We start from the raw sequence: 24,515 nt of genomic DNA, 5'->3' as shown, positions 1-24,515 counted from the left end.
CTCTTAGGGTTGCCAAATGACTCGTCAAAAGGCGAATTACATCGGCAAACCCGAGGAGCTCCCGGAAGGAGTACTGTGAAAGTCTTAAGGTCAACAAATAATGGCGTATCGCTCCTGGTGAACTAGCCAGAGTAAGCTTGTAGATGCGACTGTGGTAAAACGAGGAGCAAGTGGCAGGAGTAACTATGACTCTCTTAAGGTAGCCAAATGCCTCGTCAACAGGCGAATTGCAACGGCAAACTCGAGCAGCTCCCGGAAGGAGTACTGTGAAAGCCTTAAGGTCAACAAATAATGGCGTATCGCTCCTGGTGAACTAGCCAGGGTAAGCTTGTAGATGCGACTGTGGTAAAATGGGGAACAAGTGGCAGGAGTAACTATGACTCTCCTAGGGTTGCCAAATGACTCGTCAAAAGGCGAATTACATCGGCAAACTCGAGGAGCTCCCGGAAGGAGTACTGTGAAAGCCTTAAGGTCAACAAATAATGGCGTATCGCTCCTGGTGAACTAGCCAGAGTAAGCTTGTAGATGCGACTGTGGTAAAACGAGGAGCAAGTGGCAGGAGTAACTATGACTCTCTTAAGGTAGCCAAATGCCTCGTCAACAGGCGAATTCCAACGGCAAACTCGAGCAGCTCCCGGAAGGAGTACTGTGAAAGCCTTAAGGTCAACAAATAATGGCGTATCGCTCCTGGTGAACTGGCCAGAGTAAGCTTCTAGATATGACTGTGTGAAACGGGGTGCAACTGGCAGGAGTAACTATGACTCTCTTAAGGTAGCCAAATGCCTCGTCAACAGGCGAAAAACATCGGCATTCTCGAGGAGCTCCCGGCAGGAGTACTGTGAAAGTCTTAAGGTCAACAAATAATGGTGTATCGCTTCTGGTGAACTAGCCAGAGTAAGCTTCTAGATGTGACTGTGGTAAAATGGGGAGCAAGTGGCAGGAGTAACTATGACTCTCTTAGGGTTGCCAAATGACTCGTCAAAAGGCGAATTACATCGGCAAACCCGAGGAGCTCCCGGAAGGAGTACTGTGAAAGTCTTAAGGTCAACAAATAATGGCGTATCGCTCCTGGTGAACTAGCCAGAGTAAGCTTGTAGATGCGACTGTGGTAAAACGAGGAGCAAGTGGCAGGAGTAACTATGACTCTCTTAAGGTAGCCAAATGCCTCGTCAACAGGCGAATTGCAACGGCAAACTCGAGCAGCTCCCGGAAGGAGTACTGTGAAAGCCTTAAGGTCAACAAATAATGGCGTATCGCTCCTGGTGAACTAGCCAGAGTAAGCTTGTAGATGCGACTGTGGTAAAACGAGGAGCAAGTGGCAGGAGTAACTATGACTCTCTTAAGGTAGCCAAATGCCTCGTCAACAGGCGAATTCCAACGGCAAACTCGAGCAGCTCCCGGCAGGAGTACTGTGAAAGTCTTAAGGTCAACAAATAATGGCGTATCGCTTCTGGTGAACTAGCCAGAGTAAGCTTGTAGATGCGACTGTGGTAAAACGAGGAGCAAGTGGCAGGAGTAGCTATGACTCTCTTAAGGTAGCCAAATGCCTCGTCAACAGGCGAATTCCAACGGCAAACTCGAGCAGCTCCCGGCAGGAGTACTGTGAAAGCCTTAAGGTCAACAAATAATGGCGTATCGCTTCTGGTGAACTAGCCAGAGTAAGCTTGTAGATATGACTGTGGTAAAATGGGGAACAAGTGGCAGCAGTAACTATGACTCTCCTAGGGTTGCCAAATGACTCGTCAAAAGGCGAATTACATCGACAAACTCGAGGAGCTCCCGGAAGGAGTACTGTGAAAGCCTTAAGGTCAACAAATAATGGCGTATCGCTCCTGGTGAACTAGCCAGAGTAAGCTTGTAGATGCGACTGTGGTAAAACGAGGAGCAAGTGGCAGGAGTAACTATGACTCTCTTAAGGTAGCCAAATGCCTCGTCAACAGGCGAATTCCAACGGCAAACTCGAGCAGCTCCCGGAAGGAGTACTGTGAAAGCCTTAAGGTCAACAAATAATGGCGTATCGCTCCTGGTGAACTGGCCAGAGTAAGCTTCTAGATGTGACTGTGTGAAACGGGGTGCAACTGGCAGGAGTAACTATGACTCTCTTAAGGTAGCCAAATGCCTCGTCAACAGGCGAAAAACATCGGCATTCTCGAGGAGCTCCCGGCAGGAGTACTGTTAAAGTCTTAAGGTCAACAAATAATGGTGTATCGCTTCTGGTGAACTAGCCAGAGTAAGCTTGTAGATGTGACTGTGGTAAAATGGGGAGCAAGTGGCAGGAGTAACTATGACTCTCTTAGGGTTGCCAAATGACTCGTCAAAAGGCGAATTACATCGGCAAACCCGAGGAGCTCCCGGAAGGAGTACTGTGATAGTCTTAAGGTCAACAAATAATGGCGTATCGCTCCTGGTGAACTAGCCAGAGTAAGCTTGTAGATGCGACTGTGGTAAAACGAGGAGCAAGTGGCAGGAGTAACTATGACTCTCTTAAGGTAGCCAAATGCCTCGTCAACAGGCGAATTCCAACGGCAAACTCGAGCAGCTCCCGGAAGGAGTACTGTGAAAGCCTTAAGGTCAACAAATAATGGCGTATCGCTCCTGGTGAACTAGCCAGAGTATGCTTGTAGATGCGACTGTGGTAAAACGAGGAGCAAGTGGCAGGAGTAACTATGACTCTCTTAAGGTAGCCAAATGCCTCGTCAACAGGCGAATTCCAACGGCAAACTCGAGCAGCTCCCGGCAGGAGTACTGTGAAAGTCTTAAGGTCAACAAATAATGGCGTATCGCTTCTGGTGAACTAGCCAGAGTAAGCTTGTAGATGTGACTGTGGTAAAATGGGGAGCAAGTGGCAGGAGTAACTATGACTCTCTTAGGGTTGCCAAATGACTCGTCAAAAGGCGAATTACATCGGCAAACTCGAGGAGCTCCCGGAAGGAGTACTGTGAAAGCCTTAAGGTCAACAAATAATGGCGTATCGCTCCTGGTGAACTGGCCAGAGTAAGCTTGTAGATGTGACTGTGTGAAACGGGGTGCAACTGGCAGGAGTAACTATGACTCTCTTAAGGTAGCCAAATGCCTCGTCAACAGGCGAAAAACATCGGCATTCTCGAGGAGCTCCCGGCAGGAGTACTGTGAAAGTCTTAAGGTCAACAAATAATGGTGTATCGCTCCTGGTGAACTGGCCAGAGTAAGCTTGTAGATGTGACTGTGTGAAACGGGGTGCAACTGGCAGGAGTAACTATGACTCTCTTAAGGTAGCCAAATGCCTCGTCAACAGGCGAAAAACATCGGCATTCTCGAGGAGCTCCCGGCAGGAGTACTGTGAAAGTCTTAAGGTCAACAAATAATGGTGTATCGCTTCTGGTGAACTAGCCAGAGTAAGCTTGTAGATGTGACTGTGGTAAAATGGGGAGCAAGTGGCAGGAGTAACTATGACTCTCTTAGGGTTGCCAAATGACTCGTCAAAAGGCGAATTACATCGGCAAACCCGAGGAGCTCCCGGAAGGAGTACTGTGAAAGTCTTAAGGTCAACAAATAATGGCGTATCGCTCCTGGTGAACTAGCCAGAGTAAGCTTGTAGATGCGACTGTGGTAAAACGAGGAGCAAGTGGCAGGAGTAACTATGACTCTCTTAAGGTAGCCAAATGCCTCGTCAACAGGCGAATTCCAACGGCAAACTCGAGCAGCTCCCGGAAGGAGTACTGTGAAAGCCTTAAGGTCAACAAATAATGGCGTATCGCTCCTGGTGAACTAGCCAGAGTAAGCTTCTAGATGTGACTGTGGTAAAATGGGGAGCAAGTGGCAGGAGTAACTATGACTCTCTTAGGGTTGCCAAATGACTCGTCAAAAGGCGAATTACATCGGCAAACCCGAGGAGCTCCCGGAAGGAGTACTGCGAAAGTCTTAAGGTCAACAAATAATGGCGTATCGCTCCTGGTGAACTAGCCAGAGTAAGCTTGTAGATGCGACTGTGGTAAAACGAGGAGCAAGTGGCAGGAGTAACTATGACTCTCTTAAGGTAGCCAAATGCCTCGTCAACAGGCGAATTGCAACGGCAAACTCGAGCAGCTCCCGGAAGGAGTACTGTGAAAGCCTTAAGGTCAACAAATAATGGCGTATCGCTCCTGGTGAACTAGCCAGGGTAAGCTTGTAGATGCGACTGTGGTAAAATGGGGAACAAGTGGCAGGAGTAACTATGACTCTCCTAGGGTTGCCAAATGACTCGTCAAAAGGCGAATTACATCGGCAAACTCGAGGAGCTCCCGGAAGGAGTACTGTGAAAGCCTTAAGGTCAACAAATAATGGCGTATCGCTCCTGGTGAACTAGCCAGAGTAAGCTTGTAGATGCGACTGTGGTAAAACGAGGAGCAAGTGGCAGGAGTAACTATGACTCTCTTAAGGTAGCCAAATGCCTCGTCAACAGGCGAATTCCAACGGCAAACTCGAGCAGCTCCCGGAAGGAGTACTGTGAAAGCCTTAAGGTCAACAAATAATGGCGTATCGCTCCTGGTGAACTGGCCAGAGTAAGCTTCTAGATATGACTGTGTGAAACGGGGTGCAACTGGCAGGAGTAACTATGACTCTCTTAAGGTAGCCAAATGCCTCGTCAACAGGCGAAAAACATCGGCATTCTCGAGGAGCTCCCGGCAGGAGTACTGTGAAAGTCTTAAGGTCAACAAATAATGGTGTATCGCTTCTGGTGAACTAGCCAGAGTAAGCTTCTAGATGTGACTGTGGTAAAATGGGGAGCAAGTGGCAGGAGTAACTATGACTCTCTTAGGGTTGCCAAATGACTCGTCAAAAGGCGAATTACATCGGCAAACCCGAGGAGCTCCCGGAAGGAGTACTGTGAAAGTCTTAAGGTCAACAAATAATGGCGTATCGCTCCTGGTGAACTAGCCAGAGTAAGCTTGTAGATGCGACTGTGGTAAAACGAGGAGCAAGTGGCAGGAGTAACTATGACTCTCTTAAGGTAGCCAAATGCCTCGTCAACAGGCGAATTGCAACGGCAAACTCGAGCAGCTCCCGGAAGGAGTACTGTGAAAGCCTTAAGGTCAACAAATAATGGCGTATCGCTCCTGGTGAACTAGCCAGAGTAAGCTTGTAGATGCGACTGTGGTAAAACGAGGAGCAAGTGCCAGGAGTAACTATGACTCTCTTAAGGTAGCCAAATGCCTCGTCAACAGGCGAATTCCAACGGCAAACTCGAGCAGCTCCCGGCAGGAGTACTGTGAAAGTCTTAAGGTCAACAAATAATGGCGTATCGCTTCTGGTGAACTAGCCAGAGTAAGCTTGTAGATGTGACTGTGGTAAAATGGGGAGCAAGTGGCAGGAGTAACTATGACTCTCTTAGGGTTGCCAAATGACTCGTCAAAAGGCGAATTACATCGGCAAACTCGAGGAGCTCCCGGAAGGAGTACTGTGAAAGCCTTAAGGTCAACAAATAATGGCGTATCGCTCCTGGTGAACTAGCCAGAGTAAGCTTGTAGATGCGACTGTGGTAAAACGAGGAGCAAGTGGCAGGAGTAGCTATGACTCTCTTAAGGTAGCCAAATGCCTTTTCAACAGGCGAATTCCAACGGCAAACTCGAGCAGCTCCCGGCAGGAGTACTGTGAAAGTCTTAAGGTCAACAAATAATGGCGTATCGCTTCTGGTGAACTAGCCAGAGTAAGCTTGTAGATATGACTGTGGTAAATGGGGAACAAGTGGCAGGAGTAACTATGACTCTCCTAGGGTTGCCAAATGACTCGTCAAAAGGCGAATTACATCGGCAAACTCGAGGAGCTCCCGGAAGGAGTACTGTGAAAGCCTTAAGGTCAACAAATAATGGCGTATCGCTCCTGGTGAACTAGCCAGAGTAAGCTTGTAGATGCGACTGTGGTAAAACGAGGAGCAAGTGGCAGGAGTAGCTATGACTCTCTTAAGGTAGCCAAATGCCTCGTCAACAGGCGAATTCCAACGGCAAACTCGAGCAGCTCCCGGAAGGAGTACTGTGAAAGCCTTAAGGTCAACAAATAACGGCGTATCGCTCCTGGTGAACTGGCCAGAGTAAGCTTCTAGATGTGACTGTGTGAAACAGGGTGCAACTGGCAGGAGTAACTATGACTCTCTTAAGGTAGCCAAATGCCTCGTCAACAGGCGAAAAACATCGGCATTCTCGAGGAGCTCCCGGCAGGAGTACTGTGAAAGTCTTAAGGTCAACAAATAATGGTGTATCGCTTCTGGTGAACTAGCCAGAGTAAGCTTGTAGATGTGACGGTGGTAAAATGGGGAGCAAGTGGCAGGAGTAACTATGACTCTCTTAAGGTAGCCAAATGCCTCGTCAACAGGCGAATTCCAACGGCAAACTCGAGCAGCTCCCGGAAGGAGTACTGTGAAAGCCTTAAGGTCAACAAATAATGGCGTATCGCTCCTGGTGAACTAGCCAGAGTATGCTTGTAGATGCGACTGTGGTAAAACGAGGAGCAAGTGGCAGGAGTAACTATGACTCTCTTAAGGTAGCCAAATGCCTCGTCAACAGGCGAATTCCAACGGCAAACTCGAGCAGCTCCCGGCAGGAGTACTGTGAAAGTCTTAAGGTCAACAAATAATGGCGTATCGCTTCTGGTGAACTAGCCAGAGTAAGCTTGTAGATGTGACTGTGGTAAAATGGGGAGCAAGTGGCAGGAGTAACTATGACTCTCTTAGGGTTGCCAAATGACTCGTCAAAAGGCGAATTACATCGGCAAACTCGAGGAGCTCCCGGAAGGAGTACTGTGAAAGCCTTAAGGTCAACAAATAATGGCGTATCGCTCCTGGTGAACTGGCCAGAGTAAGCTTGTAGATGTGACTGTGTGAAACGGGGTGCAACTGGTAGGAGTAACTATGACTCTCTTAAGGTAGCCAAATGCCTCGTCAACAGGCGAAAAACATCGGCATTCTCGAGGAGCTCCCGGCAGGAGTACTGTGAAAGTCTTAAGGTCAACAAATAATGGTGTATCGCTCCTGGTGAACTGGCCAGAGTAAGCTTGTAGATGTGACTGTGTGAAACGGGGTGCAACTGGCAGGAGTAACTATGACTCTCTTAAGGTAGCCAAATGCCTTGTCAACAGGCGAAAAACATCGGCATTCTCGAGGAGCTCCCGGCAGGAGTACTGTGAAAGTCTTAAGGTCAACAAATAATGGTGTATCGCTTCTGGTGAACTAGCCAGAGTAAGCTTGTAGATGTGACTGTGGTAAAATGGGGAGCAAGTGGCAGGAGTAACTATGACTCTCTTAGGGTTGCCAAATGACTCGTCAAAAGGCGAATTACATCGGCAAACCCGAGGAGCTCCCGGAAGGAGTACTGTGAAAGTCTTAAGGTCAACAAATAATGGCGTATCGCTCCTGGTGAACTAGCCAGAGTAAGCTTGTAGATGCGACTGTGGTAAAACGAGGAGCAAGTGGCAGGAGTAACTATGACTCTCTTAAGGTAGCCAAATGCCTCGTCAACAGGCGAATTCCAACGGCAAACTCGAGCAGCTCCCGGAAGGAGTACTGTGAAAGCCTTAAGGTCAACAAATAATGGCGTATCGCTCCTGGTGAACTAGCCAGAGTATGCTTGTAGATGCGACTGTGGTAAAACGAGGAGCAAGTGGCAGGAGTAACTATGACTCTCTTAAGGTAGCCAAATGCCTCGTCAACAGGCGAATTCCAACGGCAAACTCGAGCAGCTCCCGGCAGGAGTACTGTGAAAGTCTTAAGGTCAACAAATAATGGCGTATCGCTTCTGGTGAACTAGCCAGAGTAAGCTTGTAGATGTGACTGTGGTAAAATGGGGAGCAAGTGGCAGGAGTAACTATGACTCTCTTGGGGTTGCCAAATGACTCGTCAAAAGGCGAATTACATCGGCAAACTCGAGGAGCTCCCGGAAGGAGTACTGTGAAAGCCTTAAGGTCAACAAATAATGGCGTATCGCTCCTGGTGAACTAGCCAGAGTAAGCTTGTAGATGCGACTGTGGTAAAACGAGGAGCAAGTGGCAGGAGTAACTATGACTCTCTTAAGGTAGCCAAATGCCTCGTCAACAGGCGAATTCCAACGGCAAACTCGAGCAGCTCCCGGAAGGAGTACTGTGAAAGCCTTAAGGTTAACAAATAATGGCGTATCGCTCCTGGTGAACTGGCCAGAGTAAGCTTGTAGATGTGACTGTGTGAAACGGGGTGCAACTGGCAGGAGTAACTATGACTCTCTTAAGGTAGCCAAATGCCTCGTCAACAGGCGAAAAACATCGGCATTCTCGAGGAGCTCCCGGCAGGAGTACTGTGAAAGTCTTAAGGTCAACAAATAATGGTGTATCGCTTCTGGTGAACTAGCCAGAGTAAGCTTGTAGATGTGACTGTGGTAATATGGGGAGCAAGTGGCAGGAGTAACTATGACTCTCTTAGGGTTGCCAAATGACTCGTCAAAAGGCGAATTACATCGGCAAACCCGAGGAGCTCCCGGAAGGAGTACTGTGAAAGTCTTAAGGTCAACAAATAATGGCGTATCGCATCTGGTGAACTAGCCAGAGTAAGCTTGTAGATGCGACTGTGGTAAAACGAGGAGCAAGTGGCAGGAGTAACTATGACTCTCTTAAGGTAGCCAAATGCCTCGTCAACAGGCGAATTCCAACGGCAAACTCGAGGAGCTCCCGGAAGGAGTACTGTGAAAGCCTTAAGGTCAACAAATAATGGCGTATAGGTTCTGGTGAACTAGCCAGAGTAAGCTTGTAGATGTGACTGTGGTAAAATGGGGAGCAAGTGGCAGGAGTAACTATGACTCTCTTAGGGTTGCCAAATGACTCGTCAAAAGGCGAATTACATCGGCAAACCCGAGGAGCTCCCGGAAGGAGTACTGTGAAAGTCTTAAGGTCAACAAATAATGGCGTATCGCTCCTGGTGAACTAGCCAGAGTAAGCTTGTAGATGCGACTGTGGTAAAACGAGGAGCAAGTGGCAGGAGTAACTATGACTCTCTTAAGGTAGCCAAATGCCTCGTCAACAGGCGAATTCCAACGGCAAACTCGAGCAGCTCCCGGCAGGAGTACTGTGAAAGTCTTAAGGTCAACAAATAATGGCGTATCGCTTCTGGTGAACTAGCCAGAGTAAGCTTGTAGATGTGACTGTGGTAAAATGGGGAGCAAGTGGCAGGAGTAACTATGACTCTCTTAGGGTTGCCAAATGACTCGTCAAAAGGCGAATTACATCGGCAAACTCGAGGAGCTCCCGGAAGGAGTACTGTGAAAGCCTTAAGGTCAACAAATAATGGCGTATCGCTCCTGGTGAACTAGCCAGAGTAAGCTTGTAGTTGCGACTGTGGTAAAACGAGGAGCAAGTGGCAGGAGTAACTATGACTCTCTTAAGGTAGCCAATTGCCTCGTCAACAGGCGAATTCCAACGGCAAACTCGAGCAGCTCCCGGCAGGAGTACTGTGAAAGTCTTAAGGTCAACAAATAATGGCGTATCGCTTCTGGTGAACTAGCCAGAGTAAGCTTGTAGATGTGACTGTGGTAAAATGGGGAGCAAGTGGCAGGAGTAACTATGACTCTCTTAGGGTTGCCAAATGACTCGTCAAAAGGCGAATTACATCGGCAAACTCGAGGAGCTCCCGGAAGGAGTACTGTGAAAGCCTTAAGGTCAACAAATAATGGCGTATCGCTCCTGGTGAACTAGCCAGAGTAAGCTTGTAGACGCGACTGTGGTAAAACGAGGAGCAAGTGGCAGGAGTAACTATGACTCTCTTAAGGTAGCCAAATGCCTCGTCAACAGGCGAATTCCAACGGCAAACTCGAGCAGCTCCCGGCAGGAGTACTGTGAAAGTCTTAAGGTCAACAAATAATGGCGTATCGCTTCTGGTGAACTAGCTAGAGTAAGCTTGTAGATGTGACTGTGGTAAAACGAGGAGCAAGTGGCAGGAGTAACTATGACTCTCTTAAGGTAGCCAAATGCCTCGTCAACAGGCGAATTCCAACGGCAAACTCGAGCAGCTCCCGGAAGGAGTACTGTGAAAGCCTTAAGGTCAACAAATAATGGCGTATCGCTCCTGGTGAACTGGCCAGAGTAAGCTTGTAGATGTGACTGTGTGAAACGGGGTGCAACTGGCAGGAGCAACTATGACTCTCTTAAGGTAGCCAAATGCCTTGTCAACAGGCGAAAAACATCGGCATTCTCGAGGAGCTCCCGGCAGGAGTACTGTGAAAGTCTTAAGGTCAACAAATAATGGTGTATCGCTTCTGGTGAACTAGCCAGAGTAAGCTTGTAGATGTGACTGTGGTAAAATGGGGAGCAAGTGGCAGGAGTAACTATGACTCTCTTAGGGTTGCCAAATGACTCGTCAAAAGGCGAATTACATCGGCAAACCCGAGGAGCTCCCGGAAGGAGTACTGTGAAAGTCTTAAGGTCAACAAATAATGGCGTATCGCTCCTGGTGAACTAGCCAGAGTAAGCTTGTAGATGCGACTGTGGTAAAACGAGGAGCAAGTGGCAGGAGTAACTATGACTCTCTTAAGGTATCCAAATGCCTCGTCAACAGGCGAATTCCAACGGCAAACTCGAGCAGCTCCCGGAAGGAGTACTGTGAAAGTCTTAAGGTCAACAAATAATGGCGTATAGGTTCTGGTGAACTAGCCAGAGTAAGCTTGTAAATGTGACTGTGGTAAAATGGGGAGCAAGTGGCAGGAGTAACTATGACTCTCTTAGGGTTGCCAAATGACTCGTCAAAAGGCGAATTACATCGGCAAACCCGAGGAGCTCCCGGAAGGAGTACTGTGAAAGTCTTAAGGTCAACAAATAATGGCGTATCGCTCCTGGTGAACTAGCCAGAGTAAGCTTGTAGATGCGACTGTGGTAAAACGAGGAGCAAGTGGCAGGAGTAACTATGACTCTCTTAAGGTATCCAAATGCCTCGTCAACAGGCGAATTCCAACGGCAAACTCGAGCAGCTCCCGGAAGGAGTACTGTGAAAGTCTTAAGGTCAACAAATAATGGCGTATCGCTTCTGGTGAACTAGCCAGAGTAAGCTTGTAGATGTGACTGTGGTAAAATGGGGAGCAAGTGGCAGGAGTAACTATGACTCTCTTAGGGTTGCCAAATGACTCGTCAAAAGGCGAATTACATCGGCAAACCCGAGGAGCTCCCGGAAGGAGTACTGTGAAAGTCTTAAGGTCAACAAATAATGGCGTATCGCTCCTGGTGAACTAGCCAGAGTAAGCTTGTAGATGCGACTGTGGTAAAACGAGGAGCAAGTGGCAGGAGTAACTATGACTCTCTTAAGGTAGCCAAATGCCTCGTCAACAGGCGAAAAACATCGGCATTCTCGAGGAGCTCCCGGCAGGAGTACTGTGAAAGTCTTAAGGTCAACAAATAATGGCATATCGCTTCTGGTGAACTAGCCAGAGTAAGCTTGTAGATGTGACTGTGGTAAAATGGGGAGCAAGTGGCAGGAGTAACTATGACTCTCTTAGTGTTGCCAAATGACTCGTCAAAAGGCGAATTACATCGGCAAACCCGAGGAGCTCCCGGAAGGAGTACTGTGAAAGTCTTAAGGTCAACAAATAATGGCGTATCGCTCCTGGTGAACTAGCCAGAGTAAGCTTGTAGATGCGACTGTGGTAAAACGAGGAGCAAGTGGCAGGAGTAACTATGACTCTCTTAAGGTATCCAAATGCCTCGTCAACAGGCGAATTCCAACGGCAAACTCGAGCAGCTCCCGGAAGGAGTACTGTGAAAGTCTTAAGGTCAACAAATAATGGCGTATCGCTTCTGGTGAACTAGCCAGAGTAAGCTTGTAGATGTGACTGTGGTAAAATGGGGAGCAAGTGGCAGGATTAACTATGACTCTCTTAGGGTTGCCAAATGACTCGTCAAAAGGCGAATTACATCGGCAAACCCGAGGAGCTCCCGGAAGGAGTACTGTGAAAGTCTTAAGGTCAACAAATAATGGCGTATCGCTCCTGGTGAACTAGCCAGAGTAAGCTTGTAGATGCGACTGTGGTAAAACGAGGAGCAAGTGGCAGGAGTAACTATGACTCTCTTAAGGTAGCCAAATGCCTCGTCAACAGGCGAATTCCAACGGCAAACTCGAGCAGCTCCCGGCAGGAGTACTGTGAAAGTCTTAAGGTCAACAAATAATGGCGTATCGCTTCTGGTGAACTAGCCAGAGTAAGCTTGTAGATGTGACTGTGGTAAAATGGGGAGCAAGTGGCAGGAGGAACTATGACTCTCTTAGGGTTGCCAAATGACTCGTCAAAAGGTGAATTACATCGGCAAACTCGAGGAGCTCCCGGAAGGAGTACTGTGAAAGCCTTAAGGTCAACAAATAATGGCGTATCGCTCCTGGTGAACTAGCCAGAGTAAGCTTGTAGATGCGACTGTGGTAAAACGAGGAGCAAGTGGCAGGAGTAACTATGACTCTCTTAAGGTAGCCAAATGCCTCGTCAACAGGCGAATTGCAACGGCAAACTCGAGCAGCTCCCGGCAGGAGTACTGTGAAAGTCTTAAGGTCAACAAATAATGGCGTATCGCTTCTGGTGAACTAGCCAGAGTAAGCTTGTAGATGTGACTGTGGTAAAATTGGGAGCAAGTGGCAGGAGTAACTATGACTCTCTTAGGGTTGCCAAATGACTCGTCAAAAGGCGAAATACATCGGCAAACTCGAGGAGCTCCCGGAAGGAGTACTGTGAAAGCCTTAAGGTCAACAAATAATGGCGTATCGCTCCTGGTGAACTAGCCAGAGTAAGCTTGTAGATGCGACTGTGGTAAAACGAGGAGCAAGTGGCAGGAGTAACTATGACTCTCTTAAGGTATCCAAATGCCTCGTCAACAGGCGAATTCCAACGGCAAACTCGAGCAGCTCCCGGAAGGAGTACTGTGAAAGTCTTAAGGTCAACAAATAATGGCGTATAGGTTCTGGTGAACTAGCCAGAGTAAGCTTGTAGATGTGACTGTGGTAAAATGGGGAGCAAGTGGCAGGAGTAACTATGACTCTCTTAGGGTTGCCAAATGACTCGTCAAAAGGCGAATTACATCGGCAAACCCGAGGAGCTCCCGGAAGGAGTACTGTGAAAGTCTTAAGGTCAACAAATAATGGCGTATCGCTCCTGGTGAACTAGCCAGAGTAAGCTTGTAGATGCGACTGTGGTAAAACGAGGAGCAAGTGGCAGGAGTAACTATGACTCTCTTAAGGTATCCAAATGCCTCGTCAACAGGCGAATTCCAACGGCAAACTCGAGCAGCTCCCGGAAGGAGTACTGTGAAAGTCTTAAGGTCAACAAATAATGGCGTATCGCTTCTGGTGAACTAGCCAGAGTAAGTTTGTAGATGTGACTGTGGTAAAATGGGGAGCTAGTGGCAGGAGTAACTATGACTCTCTTAGGGTTGCCAAATGACTCGTCAAAAGGCGAATTACATCGGCAAACCCGAGGAGCTCCCGGAAGGAGTACTGTGAAAGTCTTAAGGTCAACAAATAATGGCGTATCGCTCCTGGTGAACTAGCCAGAGTAAGCTTGTAGATGCGACTGTGGTAAAACGAGGAGCAAGTGGCAGGAGTAACTATGACTCTCTTAAGGTAGCCAAATGCCTCGTCAACAGGCGAATTCCAACGGCAAACTCGAGCAGCTCCCGGCAGGAGTACTGTGAAAGTCTTAAGGTCAACAAATAATGGCGTATCGCTTCTGGTGAACTAGCCAGAGTAAGCTTGTAGATGTGACTGTGATAAAATGGGGAGCAAGTGGCAGGAGTAACTATGACTCTCTTAGGGTTACCAAATGACTCGTCAAAAGGCGAATTACATCGGCAAACTCGAGGAGCTCCCGGAAGGAGTACTGTGAAAGCCTTAAGGTCAACAAATAATGGCGTATCGCTCCTGGTGAACTAGCCAGAGTAAGCTTGTAGATGCGACTGTGGTAAAACGAGGAGCAAGTGGCAGGAGTAACTATGACTCTCTTAAGGTAGCCAAATGCCTCGTCAACAGGCGAATTCCAACGGCAAACTCGAGCAGCTCCCGGCAGGTGTACTGTGAAAGTCTTAAGGTCAACAAATAATGGCGTATCGCTTCTGGTGAACTAGCTAGAGTAAGCTTGTAGATGTGACTGTGGTAAAACGAGGAGCAAGTGGCAGGAGTAACTATGACTCTCTTAAGGTAGCCAAATGCCTCGTCAACAGGCGAATTCCAACGGCAAACTCGAGCAGCTCCCGGAAGGAGTACTGTGAAAGCCTTAAGGTCAACAAATAATGGCGTATCGCTCCTGGTGAACTGGCCAGAGTAAGCTTGTAGATGTGACTGTGTGAAACGGGGTGCAACTGGCAGGAGTAACTATGACTCTCTTAAGGTAGCCAAATGCCTTGTCAACAGGCGAAAAACATCGGCAATCTCGAGGAGCTCCCGGCAGGAGTACTGTGAAAGTCTTAAGGTCAACAAATAATGGTGTATCGCTTCTGGTGAACTAGCCAGAGTAAGCTTGTAGATGTGACTGTGGTAAAATGGGGAGCAAGTGGCAGGAGTAACTATGACTCTCTTAGGGTTGCCAAATGACTCGTCAAAAGGCGAATTACATCGGCAAACCCGAGGAGCTCCCGGAAGGAGTACTGTGAAAGTCTTAAGGTCAACAAATAATGGCGTATCGCTCCTGGTGAACTAGCCAGAGTAAGCTTGTAGATGCGACTGTGGTAAAACGAGGAGCAAGTGGCAGGAGTAACTATGACTCTCTTAAGGTATCCAAATGCCTCGTCAACAGGCGAATTCCAACGGCAAACTCGAGCAGCTCCCGGAAGGAGTACTGTGAAAGTCTTAAGGTCAACAAATAATGGCGTATAGGTTCTGGTGAACTAGCCAGAGTAAGCTTGTAAATGTGACTGTGGTAAAATGGGGAGCAAGTGGCAGGAGTAACTATGACTCTCTTAGGGTTGCCAAATGACTCGTCAAAAGGCGAATTACATCGGCAAACCCGAGGAGCTCCCGGAAGGAGTACTGTGAAAGTCTTAAGGTCAACAAATAATGGCGTATCGCTCCTGGTGAACTAGCCAGAGTAAGCTTGTAGATGCGACTGTGGTAAAACGAGGAGCAAGTGGCAGGAGTAACTATGACTCTCTTAAGGTAGCCAAATGCCTCGTCAACAGGCGAATTCCAACGGCAAACTCGAGCAGCTCCCGGCAGGAGTACTGTGAAAGTCTTAAGGTCAACAAAGAATGGGGTATCGCTTCTGGTGAACTAGCCAGAGTAAGCTTGTAGATGTGACTGTGGTAAAATGGGGAGCAAGTGGCAGGAGTAACTATGACTCTCTTAGGGTTGCCAAATGACTCGTCAAAAGGCGAATTACATCGGCAAACTCGAGGAGCTCCCGGAAGGAGTACTGTGAAAGCCTTAAGGTCAACAAATAATGGCGTATCGCTCCTGGTGAACTAGCCAGAGTAAGCTTGTAGATGCGACTGTGGTAAAACGAGGAGCAAGTGGCAGGAGTAACTATGACTCTCTTAAGGTAGCCAAATGCCTCGTCAACAGGCGAATTCCAACGGCAAACTCGAGCAGCTCCCGGCAGGAGTACTGTGAAAGTCTTAAGGTCAACAAATAATGGCGTATCGCTTCTGGTGAACTAGCCAGAGTAAGCTTGTAGATGTGACTGTGGTAAAATGGGGAGCAAGTGGCAGGAGTAACTATGACTCTCTTAGGGTTGCCAAATGACTCGTCAAAAGGCGAATTACATCGGCAAACTCGAGGAGCTCCCGGAAGGAGTACTGTGAAAGCCTTAAGGTCAACAAATAATGGCGTATCGCTCCTGGTGAACTAGCCAGAGTAAGCTTGTAGATGCGACTGTGGTAAAACGAGGAGCAAGTGGCAGGAGTAACTATGACTCTCTTAAGGTATCCAAATGCCTCGTCAACAGGCGAATTCCAACGGCAAACTCGAGCAGCTCCCGGAAGGAGTACTGTGAAAGTCTTAAGGTCAACAAATAATGGCGTATCGCTTCTGGTGAACTAGCCAGAGTAAGCTTGTAGATGTGACTGTGGTAAAATGGGGAGCAAGTGGCAGGAGTAACTATGACTCTCTTAGGGTTGCCAAATGACTCGTCAAAAGGCGAATTACATCGGCAAACCCGAGGAGCTCCCGGAAGGAGTACTGTGAAAGTCTTAAGGTCAACAAATAATGGCGTATCGCTCCTGGTGAACTAGCCAGAGTAAGCTTGTAGATGCGACTGTGGTAAAACGAGGAGCAAGTGGCAGGAGTAACTATGACTCTCTTAAGGTAGCCAAATGCCTCGTCAACAGGCGAATTCCAACGGCAAACTCGAGCAGCTCCCGGAAGGAGTACTGTGAAAGTCTTAAGGTCAACAAATAATGGCGTATCGCTTCTGGTGAACTAGCCAGAGTAAGCTTGTAGATGCGACTGTGGTAAAACGAGGAGCAAGTGGCAGGAGTAACTATGACTCTCTTAAGGTAGCCAAATGCCTCGTCAACAGGCGAAAAACATCGGCATTCTCGAGGAGCTCCCGGCAGGAGTACTGTGAAAGTCTTAAGGTCAACAAATAATGGTGTATGGCTGCTGGTGAACTAGCCAGAGTAAGCTTGTAGATGTGACTGTGGTAAAATGGGGAGCAAGTGGCAGGAGTAACTATGACTCTCTTAGGGTTGCCAAATGACTCGTCAAAAGGCGAATTACATCGGCAAACCCGAGGAGCTCCCGGAAGGAGTACTGTGAAAGTCTTAAGGTCAACAAATAATGGCGTATCGCATCTGGTGAACTAGCCAGAGTAAGCTTGTAGATGCGACTGTGGTAAAACGAGGAGCAAGTGGCAGGAGTAACTATGACTCTCTTAAGGTAGCCAAATGCCTCGTCAACAGGCGAATTCCAACGGCAAACTCGAGGAGCTCCCGGAAGGAGTACTGTGAAAGCCTTAAGGTCAACAAATAATGGCGTATAGGTTCTGGTGAACTAGCCAGAGTAAGCTTGTAGATGTGACTGTGGTAAAATGGGGAGCAAGTGGCAGGAGTAACTATGACTCTCTTAGGGTTGCCAAATGACTCGTCAAAAGGCGAATTACATCGGCAAACCCGAGGAGCTCCCGGAAGGAGTACTGTGAAAGTCTTAAGGTCAACAAATAATGGCGTATCGCTCCTGGTGAACTAGCCAGAGTAAGCTTGTAGATGCGACTGTGGTAAAACGAGGAGCAAGTGGCAGGAGTAACTATGACTCTCTTAAGGTAGCCAAATGCCTCGTCAACAGGCGAATTCCAACGGCAAACTCGAGCAGCTCCCGGCAGGAGTACTGTGAAAGTCTTAAGGTCAACAAATAATGGCGTATCGCTTCTGGTGAACTAGCCAGAGTAAGCTTGTAGATGTGACTGTGGTAAAATGGGGAGCAAGTGGCAGGAGTAACTATGACTCTCTTAGGGTTGCCAAATGACTCGTCAAAAGGCGAATTACATCGGCAAACCCGAGGAGCTCCCGGAAGGAGTACTGTGAAAGTCTTAAGGTCAACAAATAATGGCGTATCGCTCCTGGTGAACTAGCCAGAGTAAGCTTGTAGATGCGACTGTGGTAAAACGAGGAGCAAGTGGCAGGAGTAACTATGACTCTCTTAAGGTATCCAAATGCCTCGTCAACAGGCGAATTCCAACGGCAAACTCGAGCAGCTCCCGGAAGGAGTACTGTGAAAGTCTTAAGGTCAACAAATAATGGCGTATAGGTTCTGGTGAACTAGCCAGAGTAAGCTTGTAAATGTGACTGTGGTAAAATGGGGAGCAAGTGGCAGGAGTAACTATGACTCTCTTAGGGTTGCCAAATGACTCGTCAAAAGGCGAATTACATCGGCAAACCCGAGGAGCTCCCGGAAGGAGTACTGTGAAAGTCTTAAGGTCAACAAATAATGGCGTATCGCTCCTGGTGAACTAGCCAGAGTAAGCTTGTAGATGCGACTGTGGTAAAACGAGGAGCAAGTGGCAGGAGTAACTATGACTCTCTTAAGGTAGCCAAATGCCTCGTCAACAGGCGAATTCCAACGGCAAACTCGAGCAGCTCCCGGCAGGAGTACTGTGAAAGTCTTAAGGTCAACAAAGAATGGCGTATCGCTTCTGGTGAACTAGCCAGAGTAAGCTTGTAGATGTGACTGTGGTAAAATGGGGAGCAAGTGGCAGGAGTAACTATGACTCTCTTAGGGTTGCCAAATGACTCGTCAAAAGGCGAATTACATCGGCAAACTCGAGGAGCTCCCGGAAGGAGTACTGTGAAAGCCTTAAGGTCAACAAATAATGGCGTATCGCTCCTGGTGAACTAGCCAGAGTAAGCTTGTAGATGCGACTGTGGTAAAACGAGGAGCAAGTGGCAGGAGTAACTATGACTCTCTTAAGGTAGCCAAATGCCTCGTCAACAGGCGAATTCCAACGGCAAACTCGAGCAGCTCCCGGCAGGAGTACTGTGAAAGTCTTAAGGTCAACAAATAATGGCGTATCGCTTCTGGTGAACTAGCCAGAGTAAGCTTGTAGATGTGACTGTGGTAAAATGGGGAGCAAGTGGCAGGAGTAACTATGACTCTCTTAGGGTTGCCAAATGACTCGTCAAAAGGCGAATTACATCGGCAAACTCGAGGAGCTCCCGGAAGGAGTACTGTGAAAGCCTTAAGGTCAACAAATAATGGCGTATCGCTCCTGGTGAACTAGCCAGAGTAAGCTTGTAGATGCGACTGTGGTAAAACGAGGAGCAAGTGGCAGGAGTAACTATGACTCTCTTAAGGTATCCAAATGCCTCGTCAACAGGCGAATTCCAACGGCAAACTCGAGCAGCTCCCGGAAGGAGTACTGTGAAAGTCTGAAGGTCAACAAATAATGGCGTATCGCTTCTGGTGAACTAGCCAGAGTAAGCTTGTAGATGTGACTGTGGTAAAATGGGGAGCAAGTGGCAGGAGTAACTATGACTCTCTTAGGGTTGCCAAATGACTCGTCAAAAGGCGAATTACATCGGCAAACCCGAGGAGCTCCCGGAAGGAGTACTGTGAAAGTCTTAAGGTCAACAAATAATGGCGTATCGCTCCTGGTGAACTAGCCAGAGTAAGCTTGTAGATGCGACTGTGGTAAAACGAGGAGCAAGTGGCAGGAGTAACTATGACTCTCTTAAGGTAGCCAAATGCCTCGTCAACAGGCGAAAAACATCGGCATTCTCGAGGAGCTCCCGGCAGGAGTACTGTGAAAGTCTTAAGGTCAACAAATAATGGTGTATCGCTGCTGGTGAACTAGCCAGAGTAAGCTTGTAGATGTGACTGTGGTAAAATGGGGAGCAAGTGGCAGGAGTAACTATGACTCTCTTAGGGTTGCCAAATGACTCGTCAAAAGGCGAATTACATCGGCAAACCCGAGGAGCTCCCGGAAGGAGTACTGTGAAAGTCTTAAGGTCAACAAATAATGGCGTATCGCATCTGGTGAACTAGCCAGAGTAAGCTTGTAGATGCGACTGTGGTAAAACGAGGAGCAAGTGGCAGGAGTAACTATGACTCTCTTAAGGTAGCCAAATGCCTCGTCAACAGGCGAATTCCAACGGCAAACTCGAGGAGCTCCCGGAAGGAGTACTGTGAAAGCCTTAAGGTCAACAAATAATGGCGTATAGGTTCTGGTGAACTAGCCAGAGTAAGCTTGTAGATGTGACTGTGGTAAAATGGGGAGCAAGTGGCAGGAGTAACTATGACTCTCTTAGGGTTGCCAAATGACTCGTCAAAAGGCGAATTACATCGGCAAACCCGAGGAGCTCCCGGAAGGAGTACTGTGAAAGTCTTAAGGTCAACAAATAATGGCGTATCGCTCCTGGTGAACTAGCCAGAGTAAGCTTGTAGATGCGACTGTGGTAAAACGAGGAGCAAGTGGCAGGAGTAACTATGACTCTCTTAAGGTAGCCAAATGCCTCGTCAACAGGCGAATTCCAACGGCAAACTCGAGCAGCTCCCGGCAGGAGTACTGTGAAAGTCTTAAGGTCAACAAATAATGGCGTATCGCTTCTGGTGAACTAGCCAGAGTAAGCTTGTAGATGTGACTGTGGTAAAATGGGGAGCAAGTGGCAGGAGTAACTATGACTCTCTTAGGGTTGCCAAATGACTCGTCAAAAGGCGAATTACATCGGCAAACCCGAGGAGCTCCCGGAAGGAGTACTGTGAAAGTCTTAAGGTCAACAAATAATGGCGTATCGCTCCTGGTGAACTAGCCAGAGTAAGCTTGTAGATGCGACTGTGGTAAAACGAGGAGCAAGTGGCAGGAGTAACTATGACTCTCTTAAGGTAGCCAAATGCCTCGTCAACAGGCGAATTCCAACGGCAAACTCGAGCAGCTCCCGGAAGGAGTACTGTGAAAGTCTTAAGGTCAACAAATAATGGCGTATCGCTTCTGGTGAACTAGCCAGAGTAAGCTTGTAGATGCGACTGTGGTAAAACGAGGAGCAAGTGGCAGGAGTAACTATGACTCTCTTAAGGTAGCCAAATGCCTCGTCAACAGGCGAAAAACATCGGCATTCTCGAGGAGCTCCCGGCAGGAGTACTGTGAAAGTCTTAAGGTCAACAAATAATGGTGTATGGCTGCTGGTGAACTAGCCAGAGTAAGCTTGTAGATGTGACTGTGGTAAAATGGGGAGCAAGTGGCAGGAGTAACTATGACTCTCTTAGGGTTGCCAAATGACTCGTCAAAAGGCGAATTACATCGGCAAACCCGAGGAGCTCCCGGAAGGAGTACTGTGAAAGTCTTAAGGTCAACAAATAATGGCGTATCGCATCTGGTGAACTAGCCAGAGTAAGCTTGTAGATGCGACTGTGGTAAAACGAGGAGCAAGTGGCAGGAGTAACTATGACTCTCTTAAGGTAGCCAAATGCCTCGTCAACAGGCGAATTCCAACGGCAAACTCGAGGAGCTCCCGGAAGGAGTACTGTGAAAGCCTTAAGGTCAACAAATAATGGCGTATAGGTTCTGGTGAACTAGCCAGAGTAAGCTTGTAGATGTGACTGTGGTAAAATGGGGAGCAAGTGGCAGGAGTAACTATGACTCTCTTAGGGTTGCCAAATGACTCGTCAAAAGGCGAATTACATCGGCAAACCCGAGGAGCTCCCGGAAGGAGTACTGTGAAAGTCTTAAGGTCAACAAATAATGGCGTATCGCTCCTGGTGAACTAGCCAGAGTAAGCTTGTAGATGCGACTGTGGTAAAACGAGGAGCAAGTGGCAGGAGTAACTATGACTCTCTTAAGGTAGCCAAATGCCTCGTCAACAGGCGAATTCCAACGGCAAACTCGAGCAGCTCCCGGCAGGAGTACTGTGAAAGTCTTAAGGTCAACAAATAATGGCGTATCGCTTCTGGTGAACTAGCCAGAGTAAGCTTGTAGATGTGACTGTGGTAAAATGGGGAGCAAGTGGCAGGAGTAACTATGACTCTCTTAGGGTTGCCAAATGACTCGTCAAAAGGCGAATTACATCGGCAAACCCGAGGAGCTCCCGGAAGGAGTACTGTGAAAGTCTTAAGGTCAACAAATAATGGCGTATCGCTCCTGGTGAACTAGCCAGAGTAAGCTTGTAGATGCGACTGTGGTAAAACGAGGAGCAAGTGGCAGGAGTAACTATGACTCTCTTAAGGTATCCAAATGCCTCGTCAACAGGCGAATTCCAACGGCAAACTCGAGCAGCTCCCGGAAGGAGTACTGTGAAAGTCTTAAGGTCAACAAATAATGGCGTATAGGTTCTGGTGAACTAGCCAGAGTAAGCTTGTAAATGTGACTGTGGTAAAATGGGGAGCAAGTGGCAGGAGTAACTATGACTCTCTTAGGGTTGCCAAATGACTCGTCAAAAGGCGAATTACATCGGCAAACCCGAGGAGCTCCCGGAAGGAGTACTGTGAAAGTCTTAAGGTCAACAAATAATGGCGTATCGCTCCTGGTGAACTAGCCAGAGTAAGCTTGTAGATGCGACTGTGGTAAAACGAGGAGCAAGTGGCAGGAGTAACTATGACTCTCTTAAGGTAGCCAAATGCCTCGTCAACAGGCGAATTCCAACGGCAAACTCGAGCAGCTCCCGGCAGGAGTACTGTGAAAGTCTTAAGGTCAACAAAGAATGGCGTATCGCTTCTGGTGAACTAGCCAGAGTAAGCTTGTAGATGTGACTGTGGTAAAATGGGGAGCAAGTGGCAGGAGTAACTATGACTCTCTTAGGGTTGCCAAATGACTCGTCAAAAGGCGAATTACATCGGCAAACTCGAGGAGCTCCCGGAAGGAGTACTGTGAAAGCCTTAAGGTCAACAAATAATGGCGTATCGCTCCTGGTGAACTAGCCAGAGTAAGCTTGTAGATGCGACTGTGGTAAAACGAGGAGCAAGTGGCAGGAGTAACTATGACTCTCTTAAGGTAGCCAAATGCCTCGTCAACAGGCGAATTCCAACGGCAAACTCGAGCAGCTCCCGGCAGGAGTACTGTGAAAGTCTTAAGGTCAACAAATAATGGCGTATCGCTTCTGGTGAACTAGCCAGAGTAAGCTTGTAGATGTGACTGTGGTAAAATGGGGAGCAAGTGGCAGGAGTAACTATGACTCTCTTAGGGTTGCCAAATGACTCGTCAAAAGGCGAATTACATCGGCAAACTCGAGGAGCTCCCGGAAGGAGTACTGTGAAAGCCTTAAGGTCAACAAATAATGGCGTATCGCTCCTGGTGAACTAGCCAGAGTAAGCTTGTAGATGCGACTGTGGTAAAACGAGGAGCAAGTGGCAGGAGTAACTATGACTCTCTTAAGGTATCCAAATGCCTCGTCAACAGGCGAATTCCAACGGCAAACTCGAGCAGCTCCCGGAAGGAGTACTGTGAAAGTCTGAAGGTCAACAAATAATGGCGTATCGCTTCTGGTGAACTAGCCAGAGTAAGCTTGTAGATGTGACTGTGGTAAAATGGGGAGCAAGTGGCAGGAGTAACTATGACTCTCTTAGGGTTGCCAAATGACTCGTCAAAAGGCGAATTACATCGGCAAACCCGAGGAGCTCCCGGAAGGAGTACTGTGAAAGTCTTAAGGTCAACAAATAATGGCGTATCGCTCCTGGTGAACTAGCCAGAGTAAGCTTGTAGATGCGACTGTGGTAAAACGAGGAGCAAGTGGCAGGAGTAACTATGACTCTCTTAAGGTAGCCAAATGCCTCGTCAACAGGCGAAAAACATCGGCATTCTCGAGGAGCTCCCGGCAGGAGTACTGTGAAAGTCTTAAGGTCAACAAATAATGGTGTATCGCTGCTGGTGAACTAGCCAGAGTAAGCTTGTAGATGTGACTGTGGTAAAATGGGGAGCAAGTGGCAGGAGTAACTATGACTCTCTTAGGGTTGCCAAATGACTCGTCAAAAGGCGAATTACATCGGCAAACCCGAGGAGCTCCCGGAAGGAGTACTGTGAAAGTCTTAAGGTCAACAAATAATGGCGTATCGCATCTGGTGAACTAGCCAGAGTAAGCTTGTAGATGCGACTGTGGTAAAACGAGGAGCAAGTGGCAGGAGTAACTATGACTCTCTTAAGGTAGCCAAATGCCTCGTCAACAGGCGAATTCCAACGGCAAACTCGAGGAGCTCCCGGAAGGAGTACTGTGAAAGCCTTAAGGTCAACAAATAATGGCGTATAGGTTCTGGTGAACTAGCCAGAGTAAGCTTGTAGATGTGACTGTGGTAAAATGGGGAGCAAGTGGCAGGAGTAACTATGACTCTCTTAGGGTTGCCAAATGACTCGTCAAAAGGCGAATTACATCGGCAAACCCGAGGAGCTCCCGGAAGGAGTACTGTGAAAGTCTTAAGGTCAACAAATAATGGCGTATCGCTCCTGGTGAACTAGCCAGAGTAAGCTTGTAGATGCGACTGTGGTAAAACGAGGAGCAAGTGGCAGGAGTAACTATGACTCTCTTAAGGTAGCCAAATGCCTCGTCAACAGGCGAATTCCAACGGCAAACTCGAGCAGCTCCCGGCAGGAGTACTGTGAAAGTCTTAAGGTCAACAAATAATGGCGTATCGCTTCTGGTGAACTAGCCAGAGTAAGCTTGTAGATGTGACTGTGGTAAAATGGGGAGCAAGTGGCAGGAGTAACTATGACTCTCTTAGGGTTGCCAAATGACTCGTCAAAAGGCGAATTACATCGGCAAACTCGAGGAGCTCCCGGAAGGAGTACTGTGAAAGCCTTAAGGTCAACAAATAATGGCGTATCGCTCCTGGTGAACTAGCCAGAGTAAGCTTGTAGATGCGACTGTGGTAAAACGAGGAGCAAGTGGCAGGAGTAACTATGACTCTCTTAAGGTAGCCAATTGCCTCGTCAACAGGCGAATTCCAACGGCAAACTCGAGCAGCTCCCGGCAGGAGTACTGTGAAAGTCTTAAGGTCAACAAATAATGGCGTATCGCTTCTGGTGAACTAGCCAGAGTAAGCTTGTAGATGTGACTGTGGTAAAATGGGGAGCAAGTGGCAGGAGTAACTATGACTCTCTTAGGGTTGCCAAATGACTCGTCAAAAGGCGAATTACATCGGCAAACTCGAGGAGCTCCCGGAAGGAGTACTGTGA

Source organism: Schistocerca nitens, chromosome 6 (genome assembly GCF_023898315.1).
Source record: "Schistocerca nitens isolate TAMUIC-IGC-003100 chromosome 6, iqSchNite1.1, whole genome shotgun sequence".
NCBI classification, from domain to species: Eukaryota; Metazoa; Arthropoda; class Insecta; order Orthoptera; family Acrididae; genus Schistocerca; species Schistocerca nitens.
The sequence above is the reverse complement of the archived record's forward strand: the minus strand, read 5'-3'. Positions refer to the sequence as shown.